Source organism: Arachis ipaensis, chromosome B1 (genome assembly GCF_059453495.1).
Source record: "Arachis ipaensis isolate K30076 ecotype BB chromosome B1, ASM5945349v1, whole genome shotgun sequence".
In the NCBI taxonomy this organism is placed as follows: Eukaryota; Viridiplantae; Streptophyta; class Magnoliopsida; order Fabales; family Fabaceae; genus Arachis; species Arachis ipaensis.
The window spans coordinates 95,927,981-95,938,415 of NC_142436.1; the positions used below are offsets into that span (position 1 = coordinate 95,927,981).

At 38.8% G+C, this 10,435-nt stretch overlaps 1 non-coding gene across 1 annotated transcript; it reads left to right on the forward strand.

The window, feature by feature from the left end:
* The first annotated feature begins 450 nt into the window (after positions 1-450).
* LOC148577552 (small nucleolar RNA R71) lies at positions 451-557 on the forward strand. The gene has a single exon (XR_015904235.1). It is a non-coding gene; the product is annotated as a small nucleolar RNA R71 (small nucleolar RNA).
* Positions 558-10,435: the final 9,878 nt, after the last annotated feature.

Sequence of the window (10,435 nt, forward strand, 5' to 3'; positions counted from 1 at the left end):
TATGCTGGCTCCTAAATCACATAGAGCCTTTTCCACTGTTATTTCTCCTATAATACAAGGAATCTAGAAGCTCCTAGGATCCTTCAATTTCTGGGGCAATTTATGCTGAATGATGGCACTACATTCTTCGGTTAGTATCACAGTATCGTTGTTCTTCCAGCTTCTCTTCTTGGTCATCAATTCCTTCAAGAACTTGGCATAGAGCGGCATTTGCTCTATTGCTTCAGCAAAGGGTATGTTAATCTGTAGTTTCTTGAAGACATTACTCCTCTAGTGTTGCCTCTTTCAGAAGCGTAGAAGTAGTCATTCTCAGCTACAGTCTCAATGACATCTATGGCTTCTTCAATGGTCTTCTTCTTGTTCAGAGATCCCCCGGATGAGTGGTCTACTGCCTTCTTTGATTCATAAGAAGGACCTTCATAGAAAATGTGTAGCTGTACCCATTCATTGAACATATCTGGTGGGCACCTTCTTGTCAGATCCTTAAACCTCTCCCATGCTTCGTAGAGAGTCTCACCATCTTGTTGCCTGAAAGTTTGAACCTCAGCTCTCAACCTGTTGATTCTTTGAGGAGGATAGAATATTGCCAAGAATTTGTTCACCACATCTTCCCAGGTTGTTAAGCTTTCCTTCGAGAAGGATTCCAGCCATTTAGATGCCTTGTCATTGAGTGAGAAGGGGAATAGAAGTAGTCTGTAGGTGTCAGGATGAACACCATTAGACTTCATAGTGTCACATATCCTCAGGAAGGTGGTTAGATGCTGATTGGGATCTTCTTGAACACTTCCTCCGAATGAACAGTTGTTCTGAACAAGGGTGATGAGCTATGGCTTTAGTTTAAATTTGTTGGCATGTATGGTTGGCTTTTGGATGCTACTTCCACAGTTTCCTGGGTTTGGATTGATGTAGGATCCCAGAACTCTTCTCTCTTGCCCAGCATGATGCACTGGGCCTTCTTTGCCGTGGTTGTGAGCCTCTTCTTCATGATGGTTCTCCATATTGTCATCCAAGTCTGGTTCAAAATACTCCTCTTCTTCCTCTGTACCAACTACTCTCTTTTCTCTTGCTTTCCTCCTTAATCTAAGGAAGGTCCTCTCAGGTTCAGAATCAAAGGAAGTTGAAGCCTCGCTTCTTCTACCTGTCATACAACCAACAAGGCAAAAGCAAGAAGAGGGTAGATGCAGAGAGTATTCTTGTTAGAAATGCTGTTAGTGTGAGTGGTGCAATATATCAAACAGTTACTGGGTTAGTGAACTAAATAGTAAACAACTAAGAAAGGGGTAGGGGGAAAGGAGGAAAATAGCTAAACTGAAAGTGAATTACTCAAATGAAATCAAACAAAATAAAAAAAATGTTCAATCTAGTTATCCACCAATTTAATCATTGTTGATACAAAATCAATCCCCGGCAATGGCGCCATAAACTTGATGCACAAAAACTTGTCTCTCAATAATTTCCCTCGGCAAGTATACCGAATTGTCGTCAAGTAAAAACTCACAATAGAGTGAGGTCGAATCCCACAGGGATTGATTGGTCAATCAACTTTAATTAGAGGAATATTCTAGTTGAGCTAAGCAGAATTTGATGTGAGAGTTGCAGGAAATTAAATGGCAGAAAGTAAATAGCAGAAAATGTAAATACTGGAAATAAAGAGCTGAATATAAATGACAGAAAGTAAAGTGCAGAATCTTAAATGGGGAATGGGGAATTTAGCATGAAAGTAAATTGCAGAAATTAAAGAGAATGGGTAAGATCAGAAATGGGGGATTCATTGGGCTTAGGAGATGTTGCATTCTCCGGATCAAGTTCATTTTCATCTCTTCCTCAATCAATGCATTCATTGATCTCCTTGGAAATCTTAAGTGATTGAATTCCAATTCCTTGGTAATTCAATCTCTCAAATCTTGATCAATAGCCAATTTCTTGGCCTAATTGCTCATGAGAAGAGATGAAGTATGGTCACTGATTGTACCGCATGTATTTCCAAATCAAAGTATTGGGAGAATTATATGTCACCATATCCGCCCAACCCCCAATTTGGTCCAACATGAGAAAGAATTTCTAGCATGATCCCTTTATTCCTCTTCCAAGGTTCCGAAGAGATCCAAGTATGAATAGCTTCTTTTCCAAGACAACTACCCAATTGGATGAAGATTGAAAGCTTTCTAGTAAAATCAAGAGAAAAGAAAGAAGAAGAATAATGAAACTATTATTGATTAATCAAATTACAACAGAGCTCCCTAACCCAATGAAAGGGGTTTAGTTGTTCATGGCTCTGGAAATGGAAAACAAAGATGGAGAATGCATTCTGAAAGTAAAACTAGAAGTTGCAGAGAAAGTAAAATTATACAGAGAATAGTCCCCTCAATCCAAAAGCTCTTCTCTAGTTCAAAACTACTCCTATATATACTACTTTTTTGATCTTCCAGTTGGCTCTTCAAGTCTAGGATATGGGCCTTTGGATCTTGAGTTGAAGTAGTTTGGAATCTTCAGTGGGCTTAGCTTTACTTGAGAGAAAGTGTGAAGTAGGCATGGACTTTGGCTAGGACGTTAGTGGCGTTAACATTAAGTGAAAATGTGGGTTCGAGAACGCTAGTGATGATCACCTTTTGCACTAACGTTCCTTGCCCAAGATGAGTTACGTTAAGTTCAATTTTAGTGGCACTAACGTGACCACTAACGTTGCCTCTTGGTCCATCGCGAGCGTTATTGGCGTTTACCTTTGCCAATAACGTTGCCCTTAGCCCCTTTTTCTCACGTTAGAGTCCACGTTAGTATAACTAACGTGGCTCTTAACGTGGGCATGCCTTAGCCTCGAGAGCGTTAGGGACACTTACCTTTGTCACTGATGCTCCAAACGCCCCTTCTCACATTAGTGCCCCACGTTAATTGTCTTAACGTGGCCACTAACATGGTGGTGATTGCCATCTCCAATGTTAGTGACAAAGGTTAGTGTCACTAACATTGGCTCATCAATTCTTTCCTCCACGTTAGCTTCCACATTAATGCTCTTAATGTGGTAACTAACGTGGCTCATAGTGGCTTAGTCTAACGTTAATGACAAAAGTGAGTGTCACTAACGTTGGCGATTCCTTGCTCCTTCCACGTTAGAGTTCACGTTAACCAAGTTAACGTGGCTTTTAACGTAGCCAATATGGGCTTAGTCCAATGTTAGTGACAAAGGTGAGTGTCACTAACGTTGGCATTATCTTCCTCTTCCACGTTAGAGTTCACGTTAACTGAGTTAACGTAACTCTTAACATGGCCAATTGCCCTTTTAGGGCGTTAGTGGCACTTACTTTTACCACTAACGCTTGGAGCTTCCTTTTCTTCCATGTTAACTACCAAGTTAATGTAGTTAACATGGTAATTAACGTGGGCTATGATGGCTTCAAAGACATTATTGGCGATCACTTTTCTCATTAACGTTGCAAGCTAGCTCCTATTCCACATTAGTGGTCACATTAGTTAGACTAACGTGGCTACTAACGTGGCTTTTCCTTGCTTCCTTTGTCCTGAAATCAAGCAAATAAGGTGCATCAAAGCTCTAATCAAAGTTATGAGTCATGCATCATCCAATTTGTCATTAAATTCATGCATAATTCTCATGAAATCATATAAAATTTACAATGTTTGCTTGAATCAAGATGTAAGTGTAATTCTACCCAAAACTTGCTTATTTCCTAAGAAAATGTATGAAACTACCTTAAAATAGTAAAGAAAAAGTCAGTGAAACTGGCCAAAATGCCCTGGCATCAATACCTCTCCCCGCTATAAGTCTTATTATGGTATTGGAACTCTAAGAGTTCTGCTGATACCCTGTCATGGTGAAAACAACCAACCCTAATAATCATTCCCCTTCTGACCCTCCTATCATGGATGACAATCCATAACTTGAACCACAAAATCCCAGCAGCCTTTATTATATTACCTTAGTGAAAAATCCACCTCTGTTCTCATTATACCAGACTTAACAAGAAATATATCATTTTTGGTCCAGAGCATTTTCATGGTTGTAATTTCGAAAAACAAATTTGGTTTTCTTACTGGTCTCATTCCTTTTCCTTGCTCTGATGATCCTCTTTTTCCTGCCTGGGAACGCTGCAACAACTTGGTCCTTTCTTGGCTGTTTCACTTACTATCTCTTTACATTACTCATAATGTAATATAACTCACCACTACCGTTTTCTATTTGGTCAGACCTCCATGAACGCTTTTCCCAATCAGATTTTCTTTGAATAGCAAAACTCTAGGAAGAAATTTATGCACTGAAACAGGACACCATGACTATTACAAATTTCTATACTGCTCTCAAAATCCTCTGGAAAGAGCCTGAGAACCCTAGACCTTTGCCTATTTGCTCTTGTCCACCAAAGTCACACTGAAGACATGACTTTATCAATTTCTCATGGGACTCGAGAACAGTTTTTGTTTGTCCAATTGCAACTTCTTCTCCTTGATCCATTGCCTCCAGTGAACTGTATGTTCGCTATGGTGATCCAGCACGAACGGTAGCTCCAAGCGCACATTGGAATCCTTGATGATCAACAAGTTATCATCGCTGTCCTCGACATTCACCACTCTTCTTCTAGTCGTGGTCGTGGCACACCCAACTTTTCCTCTAGATGTGGCGTCAGCTCCTTAGCAATGTACTTACTGCGGTCGCGGAGGTCACACTATGGAGGTGTGCTATAATAAGCAAGGTTATCTTCTCGGCCACCCCAAATACCTTGGTTATTCCCGCTTCTCTGATCAAAGCAACATCGGCCGTTCCTCTTTGTCCTCTCCAGCAACACCTTTTGTAACACCCTAACTATCAAAATATCACAATTTCGGCTGCACCACTCTGATAGCTTGGGTATTACGACGACTCTTAAAATACTTAATACTAAAATATGAGCCTGTTTAAAACTTAAACCAAATTTTTCAAAACATACATCTATACTTACAATACGAATTACAATACTTACAAGTATATATATATATATATATATATATATATATATATATATTATTAATTTACAAGCATTACATAATCAAATTCCTATCCCTCTTATAAAAACTTGTAAAGGTAAAGGCGAGGAAAAAAGTAACTAATACAACATAAAACATCGTTTAGATAGAAAAGAAATCAAATAAGCTCTTCCGAACTTTGTTGTCCATGACCTGAAAAAGAAAACACCTATAGGGGAGTGAGAACATCGTCCTCACTGGTTCTCACTATGGGGTTAGGAATTTATCATAATAGGATACGTGAAAATAAAGCTGTTTCTAAAGTACCGTGATTAATAGCCGCCTTATGGATCTTTTCAAAACCAAAGCTTTAATATTCAAAATCTGAAATCCTTTTTAAAAGAGAAAGATGTTAATTATTCAAAAATCCTAAACCTTTTTAAAAGTTTTCCTAGACAGCATGAATGATCAAGCTGTTCCAAGCATAGGTTTATTAAGTTTATACTGAACCAGTTTAGTTTTTCATACTTTTCTAAACCAAAAACACAAACCAAACATGGCCTTTGGCCCATCTCATAATCAACCATGGCCCTAGGTGATGGGTTGGAATTGGATTCCAACACCTAAACTCCCCGGCAAGTGTACCGGGTCGCATCAAGTAGTAATTACTCACAAGAGTGAGGTCGATCCCACAGGGATTGATGGATTGAGAAATTTTAGTTAGGTGGTTAATTTAGTTAAGCAAACAGTTGATGATTTGAGTGAAACTTGAATAGTAGAAGCTAAATTGCATGAAAATAAAAGGGAGAGGGGAAATTGACAAAAAGGTAAAGTGCAGAAGAGTAAATTGCATGAAACTTAAATTGCAAGAAAGTAAAAGAGCTGAATCTTAAAGAGCAAGTAATGTAATTGACTGAAGCTTAGATTGCAAGAAATGTAAATAGCTGAAGCTTAGAGTGTAAGAAATGTAAATTGCTTGAATAGTAAAGGGATGTGGGAGCTGGGCTTTAGAATTCAACAAGAGAATATAAAGAGAAACTAATTAGAGAAGTAGAGGATGACATAAGTTGCAAAAGATCTAAACAGAAAAGTAAAATTGCTTGAAGAACAAAACTGAAAGTAAACTTAGCTCAATTGAGAAATCTAAAAGGGAAATTGAAGATCTCAGGAAATCAAAGAGACTAGAAAGCAGATCTAGATCTCAATTCCTTCCTTGATTCAAACAGAAAGCAATTTGCAGAAGAAAATGAACTTTAGAAATAGCAGAGAAGATTTAAAACCCAATCCTTAGATCAATTGAGAGGAAGAGTGGAAGATGATTCTCAGAATTTGAATCAATGGAACTCTTCAATCTCAATTCAAGATCCAAACAGAAAAGCAAAAATTGCAGAAGAAGAGAAATAAAAACAGCAATTGAAATTAGAATTATGCAGAAGAAAAAACAAAGATGAATTTCAGATCAAGAATTGAAACAGAACTTCTTCAATCTCAAACCAAAATTCAAAATAGAAAAGTAGAAGTTGTAGAATGAAAAATTGTAGAAAAGAAGAACTCAGATCCCAATTCCCAATTACAAGAACAACTAAAATTGAGCTAAAAGTAAAATTCAAAAGTGAGCAAAAGGTAAAACTAAAAATGAAAAGAAGGTCCTCTCTAAATCAAACTAAGTCCTATTTATATGCTTTCTAATTTTTTATCTTTAGACTTGCAGTGGGCTTTTCAAATTGGTGAAGAATTGGATCCAATATGGTTTTCAATTAAAATTGTGCCATGGTGCAGCTCCCAGGGAAGCATTCAGTTAACTTCACCAACAGAGCGCTCAAATTCTTGGCCAGGTTCCTTAATTTTTGTTGCGTGCCAAGCTTTTGGGTGCAACCTCCATAGCGCCCAGTTAAGTAAGTTCACGCAGCGCTTCATGCTTTGAGTGAGCTTCCACTTTCGAGCCTTGATGGTTGCATTTTGTGCCCATTCCCTTGTGAGGAGTAGCGCTCAGTTAGATAAGTTAACTTAGCGCCCTTATTTGCTTGCTCTTGTTCCTTATTTCAAGCTCTAGTGGAGCCACTTTGGTGCCCATTTTCTTACACACTATAGCGCTCAGTGAACTATACAAATGTAGTGGTACTTGTTGCTTCCCTTGTGTTCCCCAGTTCGATCCTTGCTAGCTTCATTTTGGATAATTTCCTTGCACATTAGCACTCCTTCCCTCTCTTGGTTCATGGGTTTGAATCCTGGTGGCTTCCTTGCTTGGTATCACCCTTTGATTTCTTTTGGGGGAGGCCACGAAAATGTTAACTTTGTTAACGTAGCGCTATGTCTTTGAGCGCTGGTGCCTTGTCAAATTCGCATCCCTTTTAGCGCTCCATTATGTGTTGAAATGCAGCGCCCTTGCTTTTTGGTGCTGGCACTTGGTTTGGGCGCTCAATTAGAGAGCTCAGCGCTCAATCCTTGAACGCTATGGCCTTAGCTTGGTTGATGCGCCACGCTTTTGTTTCCTTAGGCCACGCTTTCCTTGTTTCTTTCTTTTCTTCACCTACAAGTAATTAAAACAACCAATCAAAGCATCACCAAATTCACAAGATTCATAAATCATTCAAAAACCAATTAATTCTAGCTTAAATCTTATGATTTTATGTAAATTAATTGTTGGTTGATTGATTTAACATAACCATGCAAATCCACTCCAAATCACTTACTTATAATGTAAGAAAGAGCCTAAAACCTGATGAAACAAATGAAAAATGCTTGAAAAGCTAGCATAAGATGACTTGTCATCACAACACCAAACTTAAACCTTGCTTGTCCCCAAGCAAGCACTAAACATAAGAGGAAATGAAATGAAACAGAGAAGCATACATGTCCTTATTTAGCAGATAATTGAACTTGGTTCATGGGGTTTTTTGCAGACAAATGTAGCTCATTTATTACTTGGTGACAGATAAGAAATGTTTCCTTAAAGGTTCACTAGAGTTGCTGCTATAATCCCTTACTTTTGCTTGATCCCTTGCTAGCTTTTCCTTTCTTTACTTTGCTTAGGAAGCTTATTTATTAATGAAGGCTTGGTGGCAAATGTTGGAGCAGCCCTTTTAGCTCAAGTTTACTTAACATTTCTTCACCACAGACACATGGCTCACAATTTCTTCCTAGGATCATTAATGCCCAGCATCTCTTTGGATTACTAAATGCTTTGTAACTAGGTTGCTCTTGATAGTGGAGTTTCAGTTGGCAATCCCAGATCAGTTGATCTAAGTGGCCAAGTTTCAAAATACTCTTCAGAACCTACTTGTCCAAGCATATCCTAGTACAAAAATACCACAGGCATATGTCCTAGGGTCCAAGCTATTGGTGTCTAGCCTTATTGTTTGTTTCTTTGCCCATTCTTGGCTTTTGTTTTTCTTTTTTTTTTCTTTCTTATTTTGATCATTCTCAAGGGATATACATTTATAATAGACTTTATAGCAGCAAACTAATTTACACTTCAAAGAACATGTTATTATGCAGCTTTTTGTTATTGAGCTATTCATTAAATCAAACAAGTACCACCACTGAATTCTCATTCTAACTTCTACAACATTGGGCAATCACTTTTCTAAATCAAACATTTTTATTTTATTTAAGTAGAAGGGAAACAAAACAAGATTCAAGCTGATGAGTTATGACAAGTATAATATGCAGGCTAGCATTCTTAACAAACACCTCCACTTACACCTAATTGAACACTTCAGCAAGACATATAGGAATTTACAAATTAAAATACTTCAAAGCAATCAAGGATTAAGTGTCAATACACCTGTTGGGACTGTCTCTCATCTTTCCTTCTGTTACATCTCTTTTTTTTTTTGTGATGATGCAGACCTTTGGTGCGCAGAAATTGTGATTACACTTTGATTATGTAGAATTCATCGCTCTTTCTTTCCCTGGTAATGGCACCAAAAACATGATGCCAATACCATGGTTCACAACTTCGCACAGCTAACCAGCAAGTGCACTAGGTCGTCCAAGTAATACCTTACGTGAGTAAGGGTCGAATCCCACGGAGATTGTTGGTATGAAGCAAGCTATGGTCACCTTGTAAATCTCAGTCAGGCGGATATAAAATAGTGATGGGGTTTTCGAAATTAATTAATAAATAGGGATAGAAATACTTATGTAAATCATTGGTGAGAATTTCAGATAAGCAAATAGAGATGCTTTCGTTCCTCTGAACCTCTGCTTTCCTGCTATCTTCATCCAATCAGTTTTACTCCTTTCCATGGCTGGCTTTATGTGATACATCACCACTGTCAATGGCTACTTTCGGTCTTCTCTTGGGAAAATGATCCAAATGCCCTGTCACGGCACGGCTAATCGTCTGGAGGCATCACCCTTGTCAATGGTTTCATCTGATCCTCTCAGTGAAAATGGTCAACGCACCCTGTCACGGCACGGCTATTCATCTGTCGGTTCTCGATCATGCTGGAATAGGATTTACTATCCTTTTGCGTCTGTCACTACGCCCAGCAATCGCGAGTTTAAAGCTCGTCACAGTCATTCAATCATTGAATCCTACTCGGAATACCACAGACAAGGTTTAGACCTTCCGGATTCTCTTGAATGCCGCCATCATTCTAGCTTACACCACGAAGATTCCGATTAAGAGATCTAAGAGATACTCATTCAATCTAATGTAGAACGGAAGTGGTTGTCAGGCACGCGTTCATAGAGAATGATGATGATTGTCACGTTCATCACATTCAGGTTGAAGTGCGAATGAATATCTTAGAAGCGAAATAAGATGAATTGAATAGAAAATAGTAGTACTTTGCATTAATCTTTGAGGAACAGCAGAGCTCCACACCTTAATCTATGGAGTGCAGAAACTCTACCGTTAAAAATACATAAGTGAAAGGTCCAGGCATGGCCGAATGGCCAGCCCCTCTGATCTAAGAACCAGGCGTCCAAAGATGTCAAATACAATAGTGAAATGTCCTATTTATAATAAACTAGCTACTAGGGTTTACAAAAGTAAGTAATTGATGCATAAATCCACATCCGGGGCCCACTTGGTGTGTGCTTGGGCTGAGCTTTGAGTGTTGCACGTGTAGAGGTTCTTCTTGGAGTTGAACGCCAGCTTTTGTGCCAGTTTGGGCGTTCAACTCTGGTTTTGGGTCCTTTTCTGGCGCTGGACGCCAGATTTGGGCAAAAAGCTGACGTTGAACGCCAGTTTGCGTCATCTATTCTTGGCCAAAGTATGGACTATTATATATTGCTGGAAATCCCTGGATGTCTACTTTCCAACGCAATTAGAAGCGCGCCATTTCGAGTTCTGTAGCTCTAGAAAATCCACTTTGAGTGCAGGGAGGTCAGAATCCAACAGCATCAGCAGTCCTTCTTCAACCTCTGAATCTGATTTCTGCTCAAGTCCCTCAATTTCAGCCAGAAAATACCTGAAATCACAGAAAAACACACAAACTCATAGTAAAGTCCAGAAATGTGAATTTAACAT